At 52.3% G+C, this 22,942-nt stretch overlaps 1 long non-coding RNA gene across 1 annotated transcript; it reads left to right on the plus strand.

Moving 5' to 3' along the window:
- Nucleotides 1–6,052: 6,052 nt before the first annotated feature.
- LOC142494509 (uncharacterized) lies at nt 6,053–21,722 on the plus strand. Its single transcript, XR_012801496.1, has 6 exons — nt 6,053–6,139; nt 6,621–6,729; nt 18,001–18,201; nt 18,295–18,399; nt 19,534–19,599; nt 21,630–21,722. It is a non-coding gene; the product is annotated as an uncharacterized LOC142494509 (long non-coding RNA).
- Nucleotides 21,723–22,942: the final 1,220 nt, after the last annotated feature.

Consider the following 22,942-nt stretch of genomic DNA (forward strand, 5'->3'; position numbering starts at 1 on the left):
TAGTGGGGTCAGGGCAACCTTGTGCCCAGGCATTCATAACAAGTGTATCTGGGGGTTTTATAACTACTTGTTCACCCACTGTCATAAAGGGCATAGCTACAGATGACACATTTGCAGAGGATACCTCCAGTGTTTGGGACTGGGACTCATCTGTTTTTGGAGTGTTTATTTCACACACTACAGGGGACTCTGCAGTAATTATTTTGCGTAATTTGTATGCAACCTCCCCAATTTGTTTAGAAATTAAACCAAGATTCATAGATTCCTGTTCTTCTGAAGAGGAATTATCCTTGGAGATTTTAGCCTTGCTATTTATCATCCCTATATGTTTTGCTGCCGTGTGAGATCTAGTGTTACCCGCAGGACCAGAAGTGTATTGGTCTATTATTTCACCCTGATCAGTCTCACTCCCTGACTTATTTTCATCATGAGCTAAAACAGCTGCGCTGTGGAATGGGGATGCAATTTGGGACGTGAACTGGGACGTGACCTGAGACGCAACCTGAGATCTTTGGTTATACATTGATTGCTGGGCTGCAAGGATTATATCTTCATCCGCAAATGCCACTGACAGTGAGGGAGGGGGTTGTGCGAGGGCTGACAGGTTAGGGTAGATAGAGGGGATATATGGTGGAGGGGCTGTGAGCATACTCGGGGCAGTTGCACCTGTTATAGCAGATGGACATAACAAGGGATATACTGTTCCAACGGGAGATATTTCACAACTATAAGGCGCAATCTTAACCCAAGCACTGCCACTTTCCCTCATATATTTATGATTCCACTTGGGGTCACCTCCAAACCATGGCCAATCAGGGTCTCCTCCCAAACATGTCCCTTTTATCATAAGTACATGAAAGTCATCAAAAGAGCCATCCCGGGGAAATGGGTTACTAGATGCCATTTTTTCTGACCAGCCGGCCAATATATCAACAAACGGATCGCAATAATAATCCCCAATTAATTCTATTGCAAATTCTTTAGGGCTTTGGTCTGGCTTCCGTTTACAGGGAATAACTTGCTGTGTATTTTTCTTAGCATTTTTCTTTTTATTATTCTTATACTTTATAACCTCTGGTTTATTAGATGACGAAATGTTAGTGCCCATAATGAGTTTATACAGGAAAGAAATCTTAACACTTTATGCGCACGTATTAATAAACAATTATTAACTTAACTTTAAACAATACTTACCTTCACTTAACATTAAACAATTCCTTAACTTAACATTAAACAATTCCTTAACTTAACATTAAACAATCCTTATGTTAACTTAACTTTAAACAATTTTAACTTAACTTAACTTAAATTGCCATGCTATTTGAAATCATATACCGTCCGTTTTACTTATCAGGGACTTACACTTGATTAAACAATAGGGACTCTCACCCTTTGTTACATAAATCAGAGACTTACCCTCGATAAAACAATAGGGACTCTCACCCTTTGTTACATAAATCGGGGACTTACCCTTAATTACAGGGACTTACCCACGATTAAACAATAGGGACTCTCACCCTATGTTCTTTTGCCCTTATAAATTTAGGTTGTTTCGTTTCGCAGAGGAAAAGGTGAGAAACAAATAAAAAGAATCTTTACTCACCCTTTTTCATGTGTGAAATTCCACTTCTGTCACCAAAACTGTTAGATCTCTACAGATCAGGTCATCTAGGGCAAGCAAAACAAAACTTCTCCCGGGAGCACTAGAACGCAACGGCTATGGGATGCTTTCAAATAGTATAGCATATGAGCTCGGAGCTGTAAGAATTCAAGGAGGCTCGTAGTTGAATTCCCACAACTGAGTTTAATGGTTCACCAAGCAGGATTTATACATAAGGCAGGGACAAAAATACAGTTGTCATCTGTTACAAATATGGGTACACATCTAAATTGACATGTAACCTCTACATAATGCCTTTTCTGTAGATCTTAAAACATTTAACTGCTGAGCAAGAGACATATACAATGGTGACTTATAAGGCAGTCTTGTCCTTCTTAACAGCATATGACAAGCACGAACAGTTGGTCTAAAAGCTATTTACAATAGCCTCCCGTGAAAATAGCAAGGCCAGCGTATTCTGTTTAACCTTATCAATTCCAGAGCTGTCAGAAGACAGTTTTAACCTTACACCTACCATACGGGTTATGCTGTCACCACAGACTCTGTGGTCCTACTGGCAAGCACACTACCGTCAACAGCATCCGCACAAGAGGCCGAACTACAAGCTCTCACTGCAGCGTGTAAACTGGCAGAAGGACAAACGGCGAATATCTACACTGACTCTAGATATGCCTTTGGTGTAGCACACGATTTTAGCGTCATTTGGCAAACCAGGGGATTTCTGACAGCAGCAGGAACACCAGTGAAACACAGCTCAGCCATACAAGCTCTGATGGACGCCTTCTCCTTCCAAGCCATGTGGCCATCCTGAAGGTAAAAGCCCATGGGAAACTGAACACAGAAGAAGCCAGAGGAAACCATCTGGTGAATGCTGCAGCAAAACAAGCTGCCAGCGGGATACGAGAAGTGGAAGATCGAGTGGACACGACAAGGATGGTTCCGTTAATGCAGAACCTCCCAGTCAATCGAAAATATCTGAAGAAGTTGCAAGAATCTGCAACAAAGGAAGAAAAGGAAAGCTGGAAGAAAAGAGGTGCATCGCCAAGAAGGAATTTACGAGTACAAAAAGAAACTTTGTCTGCCACGGGCACTGTATCCTGCTGTGGTACAATGGGCACATGGAGCAGCACATCTCTCGAAGACTCTTATGAATGCACTGATCGACAAATACTATGTGGCGCCTGGAATTATCCCAATGACTAGTAATTTCTGCAAATCATGTACAATTTGTGCAAAGTGTAACCCAGGACGTGTGGAAAAACCACCGCAGAAACACCTTGCAAGGCCCTTATACCCTTTCCAGCGTATCCAGATTGACCATATTCAGATGCCAAAGTTGGGCCATTTTGAATATGCGTTAGTAATTGTAGATATGTTTTCAGGATGGCCAGAAGCCTATCCTGTCACACATCTCACTGCGAAAACAACAGCAAAAAAACTCCTGACAGACGTGGTTTGTAGATATGGGGTACCTGAAGTAATAGAAAGCGACCAAGGCCCCGCTTTCACTGCTACGCTAGCTAAAGAAATTTGGTCCGCGCTAGGGACCACCCTTGCTTTCCACACCCCATACCATCCCCAGAGTAGTGGAAAGGTAGAAAGAATGAATGGCACACTGAAAACTAGAATGTTGAAAATGGCCCAGGAAACAAATATGCCCTGGCCAGATAATCTACCCATTGCTTTGTTCAGTGTTCGATACACCCCACGAGGGGAACATGCTCTATCCCCATTTGAGATACTATTTGGTACTATGCTCAAACTTGGTTGTTACTACCCACAGCAGTTACAAATGCAGTCTGATGTTTTGACCAAATATGTAACTGCCCTAGCGCAAGAACTAACCAATATGCATGGTCGAGTGTTTTCTTCTATTCCAGATCCAGATCTAGATACCGGGACTCATAGACTCGTGCCCGGAGACTGGGTACTCGTGATTTTTGTAAGGAAACACTCCCTAGAGCCTAGATATGATGGTCCTTTCCAAGGTCTGTTGACCACAGCCACATCAGTCAAACTAGCTGGCAAGAACACCTGGATACACGACTCTCATTGCAAGAAGGTTCCAGCTCCCAACGAGGACACCTCAGAAGGAAAATGATTCTATATATCTTTTGCTTGTTGGGTCTAGGGGGGGCACAAGAGATTGCTATCACCCAACATGAAGGGGTAGTTACGTTTTGGTATAATTCATCCAATACTCATGTAGCTACCTTCTCCTTTGATTATTGTAATATTGTCAGCTGCCCCTCAACGCATTGGCAGTGTAATATGTACTGAGACACTCCAAACTCTAGGGCTACATATATATGTATCACAGACAGTTATTGGGGACAGGAATGTGATTACTGGGGAGCAGTAGGATGGAACACTGGAACAGATTGGGGATACCGACCACAAAGTGGTCTAGCAAGGAAAGACAGGATGGCAAAAGATTCTCGCCCAAACAGGCATCGCAATAGTTATTATTTTTGTCTTGCTTGGGATTACTGTGTTCTCCCATGTTTTAAAAAACTTCATGACCAAAGCTGTTGACAATAGCACTCCTACCTTTTTTCTGCAGTCAGATAATAATACTCCACTCTCGGAAGATGGTCCATTTACTCCGTTACAGTCCCTCCCAGTTAAGTACAATAGTATAAACCCATAGGGACAGTATCTGACTTCCTTATGTGCAAAGTCTGTGGCAAGGGGGGTCATGGACAAGCCATGACTCGTCTAACGTACAGCACAAAAGTGTTCCCAGGCACATCTGGACAGATGAGTTAGTATACATCTAGGGACAGACTCAGAAATAGACATTTCAAGGGGGGACTGTGATGGATTGGATAAAATGCCTATTTCTTCATCTGTAATACCTTGCTATGTTCCTTACTCAAAATGGCTACCGCAGCTACCCCTCCCATCAAGTATGGAAGATGGCACCCGAGGAATTCCACCCAAATGCTGATGTGTCCAAAAAAAACTACAATAACAAGACCATACAAGGAAAAGACCTACCAAGAACCAATGAGACACTGCCCTGTGTATTGGCAAACAACCTTTAGACCTGAGACAGCTCCTTTGCATACAAACCCTCCCCTACAGCCCCTATATAGGAACGCAGGCTGTAGTAATAAAGTCAGACAACATTCTGAACTCCTGTGTCAGTGTGATTTTTCTCAGTGCACTACCTACGTAGGAAACCAATCTGGATGGGGACAGATACTCTGCAAGATGTTTTGTCTGATCCAAATCACACCCACACCCACTGATACACACAAACCCACTGATACACACACACACCCACTGATACACACACACACCCATGGATACACACACACACACACACTGATACACACACACCCACACACACACACACACACACACCCACACACACACACACACACACACTGATACACAAACACACACCCACTGATACACACACACACACCCACTGATACACACACACACACCCACTGATACACACACACACACACCCACTGATACACACACACACAAACACACAGACACACACACTGATACACACACACCCACTGATACACACACACACCCACTGATACACACACACACATACACCCCGCCAGCCCCTGCACCGCCCGCACAACGCGCAGCCACCACTGCCCGCCCCCGAGCCTATCTCCCACACCAAGTGGACGGGGGGGAAGTGAGCATCGGGGGGCAAAGGTGGGAGCGCGCCAGAGGGCAAAGACAGGCCTGCGCCGGGGGGCAAAGGCATGCGCGCGTGCCGGGGTGCAAAGGCAGGCACGCGCGCCGGGGGGCAAAGGCAGGCGTGCGCGCTGGGGGGCAAAGGCAGGCGCGCGTGCCGGGGGGCAAGGGCAGGCACGCGCGCTGGGGGGCAAAGGCAGGCGCGCGTGCCGGGGGGCAAGGGCAGGCACGCGCGCCGGGGGGCAAGGGCAGGCGCGCGTGTCGGGGGCAAGGGCAGGCGCGCCCCCGCTACTACCTCCTATTGCGCACCCACGCTACCACCGGCTGGGACCTGGGACAGAAGGGGGACACTCACCGTACACAGGGAAGTCGGGAGCGGGAAGGCAGTCAGTCACGTGTGCGCTTCACAAAGCGGAAGCCCCGCCCCCGGCTTCCTCTGACATGCCTGCGACCAATCCCCTGCGGGCCGGCCGGCATTCTATGTCCCGCCCCCGGCATTCTCCATCATTCAGTCCCCCCGGTAGCATTCACACGCACATAGACAATACTTACCGGCCGCCGCATTCTCCCCACCAGGACCAGGGACAAAAACCGGGACAAAAACCGGGACAGACTTAAACCGGGACAGGCCACAAAAAAACGGGACTGCACCGGTAAAACCGGTACGAATGGTCACTCTAACTAGTCTCCATACATGGTGATTGACATATTCTTGTAATAATAATTCAGGTTTTATTTACATATGGTGCTGCACAGATAGCCACACTGATGGATCCTGCATCCACTGGGGTGCGTTGTCTGACTCGTGGAACTCATAGCAAATGTGGATTGGAGCTCTAAGGACTCTAGGTATGTAGTTTTGTTGGTGCCCCTTTAAATATGCTAACTTTACTGAACATATCACTTATCACAATGTTAGGCACCAGAACTATTACCCTAAACTTACACTTGACCTTTGTGTCATACATTCAGTCGCCATTGATGCTGGCTATAAACGACACTGGTGTGCGACTGGAGGCATAAATGGTTGCTTTAAACTACACAAGGTGCAGCATTGATGTTTGTCACCATCCGATGCTCTTCTTCAACCTGTGGTGTACACGTGTAATCCTCATACGGTATTCATGTCCTACAGATCTCCTTTTGGATTTATTATAACCGTGGTTAGTAAAACCATTTAAATACAGTAGATGACTAACCATGGTCAGTACAACCATTCAAATATATTTGAACCCTGCAGGTTCCTTTAACATTATATTCTCTCCCGAGCCTAGGACACTTACTCGTGCAATGCCTTCTGCATTATTTGTGTAACTCCTCTTTCTATAAGCTCCAGATTGATACCTGATGCTGAGATGCGGGCCCGAGTCCTTTATGTCCAATTGATATGCCAAACGTGGCTTGCGATCAGACAACTGGAAACAAACAAGGCGGATGAGGTATAACAGAGTTTATAGATACCTTAAGATAGATACTAGAGAACCTTGTGATCCTTAACAAAGGATCACCACAGTCACATAACAGCACATCAACATAACACTATACTTAAACGTTGAGCGGATGTATGTCAATGTCAGTGATGATACGGCCAACCAATCCTGAGCATCTAGGTGCCGGACACCGTTGGAGCTCTTTAATGCAACAAAATGTAGCAGGCCTGTACTTCACAACATACTTCAGTATGACTTTGACTGCAACCATTGAGGGTCCCCTCTGACGGCGATCGCTACTCCATGCTGCTTACCGGCCATGATCTGCTGGGCCTCTCTGCACGCTGCACTGCTCTCCTTCCAGTCAATGTCTGCACTCTCTTAGCAGGACACCGACTGGCCCCCGGTCACATTTCTGTGTTAGGACCACCTGGGTGGGCTCCCTCTACCGCCATCGAGTAACAGATCATGGGAATAAGTGCTTCAGACATAAAAGTAACATATAGGAAAAGGAGTCCCTGCTCCGAAGATCTTACAATCTAATTGGTAAGAGGAAAATACAGATACAGTAGGAGGGCATTCTGGCAAATGTATCTGCAAGGGGCCAAGCTTTATGTATCAAGTGTATAGTGTATACCAGGGGTGGCCAACCTATTTTTCAATGTAAATTGTGGTATATGGGAGAGTGAACCCCGTGGTGTCCGGTGCTCTGAAAACCCACTGGTTAAACTGGGTGTAAAATTAGAACAGTCTCTGACCCATATGATGAAAAGAAAGGGCAACTAAACAGGCATAAAGATCCTATTGTAATCGAGACGGATGAAAGGCATATATAGCGGGATAAGAGACTTAAACCTGGGTGGGGGGCTAGTGCACAGGGGATAAATGTAGCCACAGGTGTGGCGAATTAGAAGTGAAAATAGCCACACCATGTAAAAATGGAAGTATTATGTTGCACATGCGAAAAATTTTAAAACCACACACTGTTTGAACAAGTTTATAAATTCTCCGACCGCAACCCCGCTCATCCTCTCACCCCCCTTGTCCCCCTCCTCCACTCACCCCCCTCTTCATCCTCCTCTCATGCCACCACCACTACCCTCATCATCATCACCTCACCCCATCATCATCTCATTTAACCCCCCCTCATCACCATCTCATTTAACCCCCCCATCATCATCATCATCTCCCCCCCAGCACCCTTGATCTCCCTCAGTCCCTTTCAACAGTCCCCCTCATCATGAAGCACCCTCCCCCCCGTCCTATGCGTAGGGTGCATAGGAGGGTGCGTAACGCGGGGCTTGGGCAGGGGAACTGTGGTGACGGGAGGGGGTAACTCTGCAGCAGCAGTGGGGGCAGGGTGGGTGCCGGTGTGGGCAGGCTTGGTGCAGCTGTGGGGGGGGGGTGGTCTGGGCAGCGCAAGAGGGGTCAGGGCAGCACGAGAGGGGAGGGTCAGGGCAGCGCGAGAAGGGAGGGTCAGGGCAGCACGAGAGGGGTGGGTCAGGGCAGCGCGAGAGGGGTGGGTCAGGGAAGCGCGAGAAGGGAGGGTCAGGGCAGCGCGAGAAGGGAGGGTCAGGGCAGCCTGGGGGGGAGGTCAGGGCAGTCTGGGGGGGGGAGATCAGGGCAGCCTGGGGGGGCAGATCAGGGCATCCGGGGGGGGGGGGGAGATCAGGGCAGCCTGGGGGGGGAGATCAGGGCAGCCTGGGGGGGGAGATCAGGGCAGCCTGGGCAGGGGGGGGGAGATCAGGGCAGCCTGGGGGGGGGAGATCAGGACAGCCTGGGGGGGGGGAGATCAGGGCAGCCTGGGGGGGGGGGGGGAGATCAGGACAGCCTGGGGGGGGGAGATCTGGGCAGCCTGAGGGGTTGGTCTGGGAGCATGCTTCTCAGTGCTGCTTCTTCTGGCCCTGTGGCTGCTAGTGCAGTAAGAAGCAGGGGGGGGGGGAGAGAAGAGAGAGAGAGCTTCCTCTCAGTGCTGCTTCTTCTGTCCCTGTGGCTGCTAGTGCAGTAAGGGTGTGGGGGGGGGGGGGCGGTTTAGAGAGAGAGCTTCCTCTCCGTGCTGCTTCTCCTGTGTCTGTCTGCCGGTGCTTTAAGCAGGGGGGTGGGGGGAAGAGGAGGAGAGCTGCTTCTCCTTTGTCTGTCTGCCGCTTTAAGCAGGGGGGTGGGGGTGGGGGGGAAGAGGAGGATAGGGTGACCAGATTTTGAAAATGAAAAACCGGGACAATTTTTTTTTTTTTTACAAACAGTTTATTTATTGTAGTACACTTATACTTTACTACAATTAGTCCTTGGTGCGTGTGTGCGTGTGTGTGTGTACCTCGCTAATCGAACAAAACAAAAAAAGCCAGAGCTGAATGATTTTCAACCCCTTAACCAGTGTCAGGAAGCCCGCTCTTCACAATTTCAAAAGTAGCAATCCCGCCTGGGATCTTACCTGATCCACAGTCCCTCAAGGTACTATACTGGAGGGGAGGTGTTCCCTACCTGTCTTCCGATGTCTCCCGTGTGAAGCTTGAGTCAGATCTGGAAGAAAGCAGGATAGGTTACTTCGGTGTAGGTATATGGCAGTTAAGATAAGACATGGAGGGTGAGGGAGACAGGGTGAGCGAGAGGGTGAGGGAGGGAGAGAGGGAGACAGACTGGGAGAGGGAGACAGACGGGGAGAGGGAGACGAGGGAGGGAGATACACCCACTGACACCCACCCACACTGATACACACCCACACACACAGATACACACCCACACACACAGATACACACCCACACACACACACAGATACACACACACACACACAGATACACACCCAAACACAGATACACACACACACACACACAGGTACACACACAGACTGATACACACACACACACAGACTGATACATTCACACACACACAGACTGACAGACTGACACACACACACACTGGTACACACACACACACACACACAGACTGACACACACACAGACTGACACACACTGGTACACACACACACTGGTACACACACACATACACACACACTGGTCCACACACACACCCTGGTCCACACACACACTGGTCCACACACACACACTGGTACACACACACACTGGTACACACACACACACTGGTACACACACACACTGATACACACACATAGTGGAGTACAGACAGAGGCAGCCACGAGCAGGCGGCTCACCGCCTCCCCCTGCACCCACCCCCGCGCACATCTCCCGCACCAAGGGGGAGGGGTGGGAGCGCTGGGATGCAAAGGTACAAACTGCCGCCCCCCCCTCCCCCGGCGGCCAGCCTATCACCCCGGGCGGGCAGCCACGGGTTCCTGGGGCAGAATGGGGGGACACCGCGCAGCCACCACTGCCCGCCCCCACACCAAGGGGACCTGGGGGGGCGGGGGGAAGGGAGCGCCAGGACTGGAGTCAAATGCACAAAAACCCACCTCCTATCACCCCGGGCGGGCAGAGGGGGGGAGACACTGCGCAGCCGACAGAGGAGCCAGGAGCGGGAAGAGACACACACACCACGTTTGCTCTGCAGAAGGAAGTGGAAGTCCCGCCCCCGGCACTCTATGACCTGCAGCCAATCCCCTGCGGCCCAGCTGGCATTCTAAGTCCCGCCCCCCGGCAACCATTCATTCAACATGGAAAAAAACTTACCTGCTCTTGCACGGCATCCTCCTCACCGCCACATACCGGGACCAGGGCCAAAACCCGGGACAAATCCGGGACAGACAAAGAACAGGGACAGGACACAAAAAACCGGGACTGTCCGGCAAAAGGGGGATAAATGGTCACCCTACCCATACACACCCAGAGAGGTAATACCGGTATACACATACACGCCCAGAGAGGTAATACCAGTATACACATACACGCCCAGAGAGGTAATACCGGTATACACATACACGCCCAGAGAGGTAATACCGGTATACACATGCACGCCCAGAGAGGTAATACCGGTATACACATACACGCCCAGAGAGGTAATACCGGTATACACATACACGCCCAGAGAGGTAATACCGGTATACACATACACGCCCAGAGAGGTAATACCGGTATACACATACATACCCAGAGAGGTAATACCGGTATACACATACACGCCCAGAGAGGTAATACCGGTATACACATACACGCCCAGAGAGGTAATATCAGTATACACATACACACCAAGAGAAGTAATACCAGTATACACATATATGCCCAGAGAGGTAATATCAGTATAGATATGCACACCCAGAGAAGTAATGCCAGTATACACATACACACCCAGAGAAGTAATACCGGTATACACCTACACGCCCAGAGAGGTAATACCGGTATACACTTACACGCCCAGAGGGGTAATACAGGAATACACTATGACAAAATACCCTTTTTGGCTGAAGGGTTCTTGTCTGGGAACCTTAAATCCCACTGTCTTTTAGGGTAAGCACAGTCACAGGACCATCCAGCTCTGGTTTAAAGGCTTTATTTTCTTTGTCACTCCAGCAAACAAAATCAAGACACACAAAAGAATCAAAATAAATCCTCGCTCTATCTGAGCATTAACTAGACAGCAATTCTCTAGCTATCTTTGGGTGGCTTTCCCACTTACCAAACAATAAAACACAGATATCATAAACCAAACCTGTTGCAGGCCAGTGCCTGTCTGTAGCATCCAGCTCTCTTAGGCTGAGGCCCCAGTGCCTCCGCAGCACGCACGCCCGCGAGACTGGCGGCGTGTGCAGCCGATTCCCCGGTCTGCAGTGAGCTGCAGGAAGAGAGACCGGGGGGGGGGGAGAGGGCGTGGCGGGGGAGTGACGTCACCCGGCAGGTTCGCCCTCGTTAGCTGAACCGCAGGGGGCGTGGCTTAGCGCTCCATCGCGAGTCCTGCTCTCAATTCTATTGAGAGCAGGAGCAACTCTCGCCACAGCGCTGCAGCCCCCCCTCGCAGCGGGCCAGGCGCCATTGAGGGGAGGGCTCTCGTCCCTGCAGCGTCCGCCACAGCGGGCGCTGCAGTAGCCAGCGGGGACCAGGCCTTAGGCTTTGGTCCCACTGCGGCCGGCGGCAGCCGTGCGGGCGTGTGCAGCGGGCCTTAGCCTTAGGCTGCACTTATAGTGCCGGCGACGACGACAGCGACGTCGCGGCGAAACAAATGCATTGCTGCAGCCGAAGACGAAGCGACGGCGAGACGGAGCGACGGATTGGTCGTGATCGCTGGAAGTCATCTCTATTTGATTTTCCAGCGACCGTCGCGTCGCCGGCACTATAAGCGTAGCCTTAGGCTGCGGCCCCTCTGCTTGCGAGGCTGGCGGCGCGTGCAGCCGAGTCCCCCGGTCTGCAGAGAGCTGCAGGGGGAAAGACAGGGGGGTAAGACTGGGGAGTGACGGGGCGCGACCGTGACGTCACTCGGCAGGTTCGCCCTCATTGGCTGAACCACTGGGGGACACGCCTAGCGTACCATCGCAACTCCTGATCTCAATTTTCTTGAGAGCAGGAGTTTGTCTGCGCAGTGCGGCGCCCCCCCCTCGCAGCGGGCCCGGTCCCATTGTGGGGCGGCTCTTGTCCCTGCAGCGTCCGCCACAGCGGGGACCTGGCCTTAGCTGATATAAGGGGACAGGGGAGAACCGATCCAGCCTGACCTTTCTTACACTCTTAATTAAGGAGAGGTGATCTGCACCTGGCTTCATTTGCAAAACCTCCCCTGGGACCTTTAACCCTTAGTAGGGCCAGGTATAGTTTGCAAAAGCAGGAGGTATATACCTCTCCTCTACAACTTCACCACCTTTCCTCTCACATATCCTCCCCCCAGCTCATCCCTACTGGGGTGAGCGACCATGGACATCAAGCCGTGCACCCTAGAAATCCCATCAGCATTTCCCTGTCTCAGACCGGCCCTGTGTCCCACAGTGACATTAAAGGGCTGGAGACTAAGGAACCACATGCGCACCGTTGAGTTTTTCTCTTTATTCTGGGACATCCAATAGGGTGACCAGATTTTCACAATGAAAAACCGCGACACAAGAAAAAATTATTTATAAAACACATTCGTGACGCACCCGTTGCCATGACAATGTGACACTGACATCAGGCGATGACATATTGCCACGACAATGTGACATCACTTGATGCCTCGGCGCCATAATGCGTCCCGTAGTCATGTCAACTTGATGCCGCGTGACATCACGGAGCGGCTCGTTGTTATGGCAATGGGCATTACGTGACGTCGCGCAGCCATGTTGATGGAATTTGGAGGGGAGGATACAACCAAAGGCAAGATAAATAAATATATAATAAAAAGATCTAAAAAATGTTATCTCCGGGTTAGCCTTCAATAGAAGGTGGAAACCCTGGCTCCAGTGTGTGTTTGTGTGTATAAAGGTGGGCCCTGTAGTGTGTTTGTGTGTATAGAGGTGGGCCCTGCAGTGTGTGTTTGTGTGTACAGAGGTGGAGGCTGCAGTGTGTGTTTTTGTGTATAGAGGTGGGCCCTGCAGTGTGTGTTTGTGTGTATAGAGGTGGGCCCTGCAGTGTGTGTGTATTGAGGTGGGGGCTGCAGTGTGTGTTTGTCCGTATAGAGGTGGGGGGCAGAAGTGTGTGTTTGTGTGTATTGAGGTGGGGGCTGCAGTGTGTGTTTGTGTGTATAGAGGAGGGGGCTGCAGTGTGTGTTTGTGTGTATAGAGGTGGGCCCTGCAGTGTGTTTGTGTGTGTACAGAGGTGGGCCCTGCAGTGTGTGTTTGTGTGTACAGAGGTGGGGGCTGCAATGTGTGTTTGTGTGTATAGAGGTGGGTCCTTAAGTGTGTGAATGTTTGTTTGTTTGTTCCCACCCCTCCATTCTCGTTCCACCATTCCCATTCTGTCTCTCTCCCCATTCTCTAGTTCTCTCCCCCTATTATCTGTGTCTCTCTCTCCCCCATTCTCTGTGTCTGTATCTCTCTCCCCCATTCTCTCAGTGTATCTCTCTCCCCCATTCTGTGTGTGTCTCTCTCTCTCTCCCCTTCTCTGTCCCTCTCTCCCCCCATTCTCTGTCTCTCTTCCCCCATTCTGTCTCTCTTCCCCATTCTGTGTCCCTCCCTCTCCCCTATGCTGTGTATCTGTCCCTCTCCCCATTCTGTGTATCTGTCCCTCTCCCCATTCTGTGTCCGTCCCTCCCCATTCTGTGTCTCTCCCTCTCCCCATTCTGTGTGTCCGTCACTCTCCCCATGCTGTGTCTGTCCCTCTCCCCATTCTGTGTCCGTCCCTCTCCCCATTCTCTGTGTCCATCCCTCTCCCCATTCTCTGTGTCTCTCCCTCTCCCTATTCTGTGTCCGTCCCTCTCCCCATGCTGTGTGTCTCTCCCTCTCCCCATTCTGTGTGTCCGTCCCTCTCCCCATTCTGTGTGTCCATCCCTCTCCCCATTCTGTGTGTCCGTCCCTCTCTCCATTCTGTGTGTCCGTCCCTCTCCCCATTCTGTGTGTCCGTCCCTCTCCCCATTCTGTGTGTCCGTCCCTCTCCCCATGCTGTGTCTCTCCCTCTCCCCATTCTGTGTGTCCGTCCCTCTCCCCATACTCTGTGTCCGTCCCTCTCCCCATTCTCTGTGTCCGTCCCTCTCCCCATTCTGTGTGTCCGTTCCTCTCCCCATTCTCTGTGTCCGTCCCTCTCCAAATGCTGTGTGTCCGTCCCTCTCCCCATTCTCTGTGTCCGTCCCTCTCCCCATTCTCTGTCTCCGTCCCTCTCCCCATGCTGTGTCCGTCCGTCTCCCCATTCTGTGTGTCTGTCCCTCTCCCCATGCTGTGCCCGTTCCTCTCCCCATTCTGTGTGTCCGTCCCTCTCCCCATGCTGTGTCCGTCCCTCTCCCCATTCTGTTGCTATCCCTCTCCCCATTCTCTGTGTCTCTCCCTCTCCCCATTCTGTGTGTCCGTCCCTCTCCCCATTCTCTGTGTCTCTCCCTCTCTCCATTCTGTGTGTCCGTCCCTCTCCCCATTCTGTGTGTCCGTCCCTCTCCCCATGCTGTGTCCGTCTCTCTCCCCATTCTGTGTCCCTCCCTCTCCCCATTCTGTGTGTCCGTCCCTCCCCCCATTCTGTGTGTCCGTCCCTCCCCCCATTCTGTGTGTCCGTCTCTCTCTCCATTCTGTGTGTACGTCCCTCTCCCCATTCTGTGTGTCTGTCCCTCTCTCCATGCTGTGTCCGTCTCTCTCCCCATGCTGTGTCCGTCTCTCTCCCCATGCTGTGTGTCCGTCTCTCTCCCCATGCGGTGTGTCCGTCTCTCTCCCCATGCGGTGTCCGTCTCTCTCCCCATGCTGTGTCCGTCTCTCTCCCCATGCTGTGTCCGTCCCTTCTCCCATTCTGTGTGTCCATCCCTCTCCCCATGCTGTGCCCGTCCCTCTCCCGATGCTGTCTCTCCCTCTCCCCATGTTGTCTCTCTGTCTCCCCATGCTGTGTCAATCTGTCTCCCCATGCTCTCTCTCTCCCCATGCTGTGTCTCTCTGTCTCTCTCCCCATGCTGTGTCTGCCTCCCCATGCTCTTTCTCTCCCCATGCTGTGTCTCTCTGTCTCTCTCCCCATGCTGTGTCTCTCTTTCTCTCTCCACCATGCTGTGTCTCTCTGACCCTCTCTCCCCATGCTGTGTCTTTTTCTCTCTCCCCATGCTGTTTCTCTCTCTCCCCATGCTGTCTCTCTCTCTCTCTCCCCATGCTGTCTCTCTCTCTCTCTCCCCTGCTGTCTCTCTCTCTCTCTCCCCCATGCTGTCTCTCTCTCCCCCATGCTGTCTCTCTCTCTCCCCATGCTGTCACTCGCTCCCCCCATGCTGTCACTCTCTCTTCCCATGCTGTCACTCTCTCTCTCCATGCTGTCACTCTATCTACCCATGCTGTCACTCTCTCTCCCCATGCTGCCACTCTCTCTCCCCATGCTGCCACTCTCTCTCTCTCCATGCTGCCACTCTCTCTCTCCATGCTGTCACTCTCTCTCCCCATGCTGTCACTCTCTCCCCCCATGCTGTCTCTCCCTCTCTCCCCCCATGCTGTGTGTCTCGCTCTTCCCATGCTGTCTCTCTCCCTATAGTGTGTGTGTGTGTGTGTGTGTGTGTGTGTGTGTGTGTGTGTGTGTGTGTGTGTGTCATTCTGGGGCCTACCTTTCACTGTGCAGCATGGGTGGGTGGGGGGGAGGAAGCCATCTTGGGCAGCAGACGCCTCACTGCTGGGGCACCGCAGACACAAATACTGCCCCCACCCTCTGCAGCTAACACCACCCCCACCCTCTGCAGCTAACACCGCCCCCACCCTCTGCATCTTACCCCGCCCCACCCTCTTCAGCTAACCCCGCTCCCACCCTCTGCATCTTACCCTGCCCCCACCCTCTGCATCTTACCCCGCTCCACCCTCTGCAGCTAACCCTGCCCCCACCCTCTGCAGCTAACACTGCCTCCACCATCTGCAGCTAACACCGCCCCTAACCTCTGCCGCTAACCCCACCCCCCACCCTCTGCATCTTACCCCGCTCCACCCTCTGCAGCTAACCCCGCCCCCACCCTCTGCAGCTAACACCGCCCCCACCATCTGCCGCTAACACTGCCCCACCCTCTGCCGCTAACCTCACTCCCCACCCTCTGCAGCTAACACCGCCCCCACCCTCTGCAGCTAACACCGCCCCCACCCTCTGCCGCTAACCCGCCCCCCACCCTCTGCATCTAACATCGCCCCCACCCTCTGCCACTAACCTCACCCCTCACCCTCTGCATCTTACCCCGACCCACCCTCTGCAGCTAACACCGCCCCCACCCTTTGCAGCTAACACCGCCCCAACCCTCTGCAGCAAACACCGCCCCCATCCTCTGCAGGTAACCGTGCCCCCCCACCCTCTGCAGCTAACACCACCCCCACCCTCTGCAGCTAACACCGCCCCCACCCTCTGCATCTTACCCCGCCCCACCCTCTGCAGCTAACCCCGCCCCCACCCTCTGCAGCTAACACTGCCCCCACCATCTGCAGCTAACACCGCCCCTACCCTCTGCCGCAATCCCCACCCCTCACCCTCTGCATCTTACCCCGCTCCACCCTCTGCAGCTAACCCCGCCCCCACCCTCTGCTGCTAACCCCGCCCCCACCCTCTGCAGCTAACCCCGCCCCCACCCTCTGCCGCTAACACTGCCCCACCCTCTGCCGCTAACCTCACTCCCCACCCTCTGCAGCTAACACCGCCCCCACCCTCTGCAGCTAACACCGTCCCCACCCTCTGCCGCTAACCCTGCCCCCACCCTCTGCATCTTACCCCGCTCCACCCTCTGCAGCTAACACCGCCCCCACCCTCTGCTACTAACCTCACCCCTCACCCTCTGCATCTTACCCCGACCCACCCTCTGCAGCTAACACCGCCCCCACCCTTTGCAGCTAACACCACCCCAACCCTCTGCCACTAACCCCACCCCTCACCCTCTGCATCTTACCCCGACCCACCCTCTGCAGCTAACACTGCCCCCACCCTCTGCAGCTAATACTGCCCCACCCTCTGCCGCTAACACCGCCCCCCACCCTCTGCAGCTAACCCCGCCACCAACCTCTGCAGCTAAATCTGCAGCTAACCCCACCCCCCCCACACCCTCTGCAGCTAACCCCACCCCCCCCCCCCCCCACCCTCTGCAGCTAACCCCACCCCCCCCCCACCCTCTGCAGCTAACCCTACCCCCCCACCCTCTGCAGCTAATCCTGCCCCCAACCTCTCAGCTAACCCCGCCCCCCCACCCTCTGCAGCTAGCCCCGCCCCCTCCACCCTCTCCATCTAACCCCGCCCCCCCCTCTGCAGCAAACCCTGCCCCCCATCCTCTGCAGCTAACCCCACTTACCCACCCTCTGCAGGTTACCCTGCCCCCACCCCCTGCAGTTAGCCCCGCCCTCAACCTCGGCAGCTAAACCCACCCCCACCCCTTGCAGCTAAACCCACCCCCACCCCTTGCAGCTAAACCCACCCCCACCCCCTGCAGGTAACCCCACCCCCACCCTCTGCAGGTAACCCCGCCCCCTGCAGTTAGCCCCGCCCCCAACCTCGGCAGCTAAACCCACCCCCACCCTTTGCAGGTAACCCCACCCCCACCCCCTGCAGTGAGCCCCGCCCCCAACCTCGGCAGCTATTTTTAAACTTTATCCGCAGTTTGAAAAATCACAAGACGTTTTATCCAACTTTTTCATTGAACATTTGTAGAGAAAAGTAGCAATGTCGCCAGAAGCGTATTTCCCAATATTTAGCATCTGTACTAATTGGTGTAAATGATACTTCATATAAAGCAGGTTATGGGGCACAGTATTAAATGACCATAATATCTCTTATCACATCCCAGTATATGGATCTCCCATTATCACAACCTGGAAACCTCTGACAGCTCAGGGGCTGAGCTCAGAATGTGACACATTCGCATTCTACTGCCATTTTCAAAAAATACATGTTTACCTGCGACCTGACTTCCATGGTGACAGCCACACCGCTCTGTGCCAGGGTTCTGTGCCACCACTTGCTGCCATATCCAGTGTGGATCTGACAGGTAAGTTTCTTCTGAGACGCAGCAGAGATTTCAGACATTTCACCGCTCATTTAGATCATATTTATAACAAGGGGGTTTATTTTTCATCTTCAGGACACATCCACAACTTGTTGTCCAAGTATTTGAGTCTCAGATTGCGAGGATCATCCTACTGTATTTTTAAAGCAGCGAACATTTCCCGAGATGGAGAGACGCCGGGTAAGATCTGATAAAAGGACAACCTTAGAATGCATCAAAACAAAGTCTGATGTGGCATGTAACAGAATTAAATAGGGGTGAGATCTGACTACCTGGGGTCCCCGTGTGTTTAGAGGCTCCCATAGAGAGCCAAAGCGTTGATCAGTTCTATTCAATAGTATTGTATATATTTATTTTTTGCAAAGCCCTGGTGTGCCTGCTTTTTCTTTTTATATCTATATATACATAAACACACGTGTGTATGTGTACAGTATGTGTGTGTGTATATATATTTATATTATCGGCGCAATGTTTTGGTTATATATATATATATATATATGTATGTGTGTGTGTATATGTACACATATACACACACACACACACACACACAGATTCCTGCTCCTAAAAAAGTAAGCACAATCAGTAATATTCTCACACTCACACTAAAATGCGCACTAACAGATTGATACACTTGTAGAAACACAGCCACAATACGGCAGCTTAGCATAGACCCACACTATGTGATATACAGTAACACAAATTCACACTTCTCATTATGCTTTACAAACACACATACACACAGTAACTATCAGATAGTAACACACACACTAATGGTTACAAACACACAAAGTAACTATCAGACAATACCACACAATCACAATAATGGTTATAACACACGCACACACAGTAACTATCAGAGTTTAACACACACTCATTCCGACACACACACACTAATGGTTACATACACACTCACACACAGTAACTATCAGACAGTAACACACACACTTTCCGACACACACACACACACACACACACACACACACACACACACACGCACACACACACACACACACACTAATGGTTACATACACACTCACACACAGTAACAATCAGACAGTAACACACACTCACTTTCCGACACACACACTAATGGTTATATACACGTGCGCCATTTCATTCTCACTACACACGCACCCTCTCTGTATACACTTCTAGCACATGTAACACTACAGTTTGTAGTGAGAATGTTCCCATTAGAACGGTTTATCTGTGTAGCCCCACGGATTTTGGGTTCAACACCCTCAAACCTCCCATACAGCAGCAGGAAATGCGTATGAGTGAGGAATACATCTCATTATATCCTCTGTATCACAGGCATGGAAAGCTGAAGAGCAAGAGGAGGAAGTAGTCCCCCAGCTTCCTCCCGCCGGCGATGTTCAGGTAAATGGGACTGGCAGAGCTGTGAATCAGCTGCATATACGATACTATTAGCTGCTGTACAGGACACTGATAGTAGGATAGTCTGCAACACTTTACAGTATAATTATACAGAACCTGCTGGGGATCTCTTCCTGCAGGTTAGCCGGGTCATGTTTCCACAGGTCTCATGGGATGGGAGAGACCCCCCCCCCTTCCCCAGCCGCGCCCCCCCCCCTTCCCCAGCCGCGCCCCCCCCCTTCCCCAGCCGCGCCCCCCCCCTTCCCCAGCCGCGCCCCCCCCCCGAACAGAGTTCCCCAGCTCCCACCAACCCCCGCGTAGCCCGCCCCTTCCCAAGGCTCCCCCTGAAGTGCCCCCCCCCCCTTCCAGGCCCTCCCCTTCCCCTGATCACACCTGCAGGGCTCTCCCGTTTCGCATGTCCTGGGGAGTATGAGGGGATACTGAGTCTAAGGAGGAGGCATTAGGGGGTACTGGGCCTGGGGGGGGGGGGGGAAAGGGGGTACTGGGCATGCAGGGGGTAGTGGGTCTGGGAATGTAGGGGATCCTGAGGAGGGGAGTATAAGGGGGTATTGGGCCTGGGAAGGGGAATGTAGGGGGTACTTGGACTGGGGAGGGGGGTAGTAGGAAGTACTGGACCTGGGGAGGGGGATATTTGGGTGTCCTGGGCCTGGGGAGGAGGGTATTAGGGGGTATTGGGCCTAGGAGTATTATGGGGTATTAGGCCTGGGGTATTAGAGGGTATTGGGCCTGGGAGTATTAGGGGGTTCCGAGCCTGGGAATGGGAGTATTAGGGGGTAGTGAGCCTGGGGAGGGGGATATTTGGGAGTACTGGGCCTGGGGAGGAGGGTATTAGGGGGTATTGGGCCTGGGAGTATTAGGGGGTACAAGCCAGGGTGTATTAGGGGGTACTGGAGGTGGGAGTATTAGGGGGTATTGAGCCGGGTGATGGGAGTATTAGGGGGTACTGGGCCTGGGAATGGGAGTATTAGGGGGTTCCGAGCCTGGGAATGGGAGTATTAGGGGGTTCCGAGCCTGGGGATGGGAGTATTAGGGGGTACTGAGCCTGGGGAGGGGGATATTAGGGGGTATTGGGCCTGGGAGTATTAGGGGGTACAAGCCAGGGAGTATTAGGGGGTACTGGGCCTGGGGGTGGGAGTATTACGGGGTATTGAGCCGGGTGATGGGAGTATTCGGGGTACTGGGCTGGGGGGTGGGAGTATTAGGGAGTATTGAGCCGGGTGATGGGAGTATTAGGGGGTACTGGGCCTGGGGGTGGGAGTATTAGGGGGTATTGAGCCGGGTGATGGGAGTATTAGGGGGTACTGAGCCTGGGGTGGGGGGTATTGGGCCTGAGAGTATTAGGGGGAACAAGCCAGGGAGTATTAGGGGGTATTGAGCTGGGTGATGGGAGTATTCGGGGTACTGGGCCTGGGTGATGGGAGTAGTAGGGGGTATTGAGCCGGGTGATGGGAGTATTCGGGGTACTGGGCCTGGGTGATGGGAGTATTAGGGGGTATTGAGCCGGGTGATGGGAGTATTAGGGGGTACTGGGCCTGGGAGTATTAGGGGTACTCAGGATAGGGGTATAGTGGGAGACGGTCCTCAGAGGAGAGAAGATGAGGACTCTCAGGCTGTAGATGTAAAGGAGACAGAGGAAGAGGTGCAGAGCTTTCTCATCTTATAGCCGAGTGTAACTGTGTGACCGGGAAAGGGGATTCCCATAGAGACACATCAGCTAATGTCCATCTGCAGCATCATGTAACAAAATCTTCAGCGGGAACAGGACAGGAAAACGAGGGATCCGCTAATAACAGACAAAACAATGACGTACAATGCACACGGGTTATCAATTATTTTTCAAATGGTATAAATGGTTCTGTGATTTAACCCCTTCAGTGCCAGAGAGGCAAGCAAAGGCTTTGCTGTGCTTGTTATTTTGCTCGGCGATGCGTTTCCTGCCCCATGTGGCACAGGAGCTCTTGCGATACAGAGTATCACTGCCCCTGGTTACAAACACTTTGTATCTCCTGCAGGTGGTGGAGTACACGGCGGTGGAGCCGTTCGTTCTCTCACCGTCTGGATCGCCCTGCAGCAGCAGCCCAGGAGCCAGGATATCTACGCAGGAGGAGGAGTGGGTGTGGGAGGAGGAGGTGGTGGAGGAGGTGGTGGAGTACACAGTGGTGGAGGAGGTGGTGGAGTACACTGTGGTGGAGGAGGTGGTGGAGTACACTGTGGTGGAGCCGTTCGTACTCTCACCGTCTGGATCGCCCGGCAGCAGCCCAGGAGCCAGCATATCTACGCAGGAGGAGGAGTGGGTGTATGAGGACGGGGAGGTGTGTGAGTGGGATGATGATGATTGGGATACGGTGTGGGAGGAGGAAGTGGAGGTGTGGAATGATGATGATTCGGATGATGATGATGATGGGGGTACGGTGTGCGAGGAGGAAGAGGAGGCGAGGGATGATAATGATTCGGATGATTCGGATGATGATGATGATGATGGGGATACGGTGTTGGAGGAGGAAGAGGAGGCGAGGGATGATGATGATTCGGATGATGATGATGATGATGGGGGTACGGTGTGGGAGGAGGAAGAGGAGGCGAGGGATGATGATGATTCGGATGATGATGATGATGATGGGGGTACGGTGTGGGAGGAGGAAGAGGAGGAGAGGGTTGCAGGGAAGTGCTGCTTCCCCTTCCCATGGCTGGGCAGAAGACCCCAGCCATGTGCAGCACAGGGGCCAGGGAACAGGAGCATTCTGGGTTCCCTGAGAAGATGGGTGCAGCGTTGGAGAGGCAGACAATAGCAGGAGGGCTGCAGGACGGGCTGAGTGACAGGAAGGGGCACATTAAAAAATATTTAGAAAAAAAATTATATCACAAACTGTGCCCCCCCCTCCTTTTTTGCTTGTCTCCCTCTCCCCCATCTCTCGTCCCCATCTTCTCCCCTCTCAGCCCTGTCCCCCTCCTCGCTCCTACCGGCTGTAATCCAATCACCCCCACCGGCATCCGTGTGTGTGTGTGTGTGTGTGTGTGTGTGTGTGTGTGTGTGTGTGTGTGTGTGTGTGTGTGTGTGTATATGTATATATGTGTGTATAAGTGTGTGTGTGTATGTGTGTATATGTATATATGTGTGTATATGTATATATGTGTGTATATGTATATATGTGTGTGTGTGTGTGTGTGTGTGTGTATATATGTGTGTATATGTATATATATATGTGTGTATATGTATATATATGTGTGTGTGTGTGTGTGTGTGTGTGTGTGTGTGTGTGTGTGTGTGTGTGTGTGTGTGTGTGTGTGTGTGTGTGTGTGTGTGTGTGTGTGTGTGTGTGTGTGT

This window comes from Ascaphus truei, chromosome 5, assembly GCF_040206685.1.
Source record: "Ascaphus truei isolate aAscTru1 chromosome 5, aAscTru1.hap1, whole genome shotgun sequence".
Classification (NCBI taxonomy): Eukaryota; Metazoa; Chordata; class Amphibia; order Anura; family Ascaphidae; genus Ascaphus; species Ascaphus truei.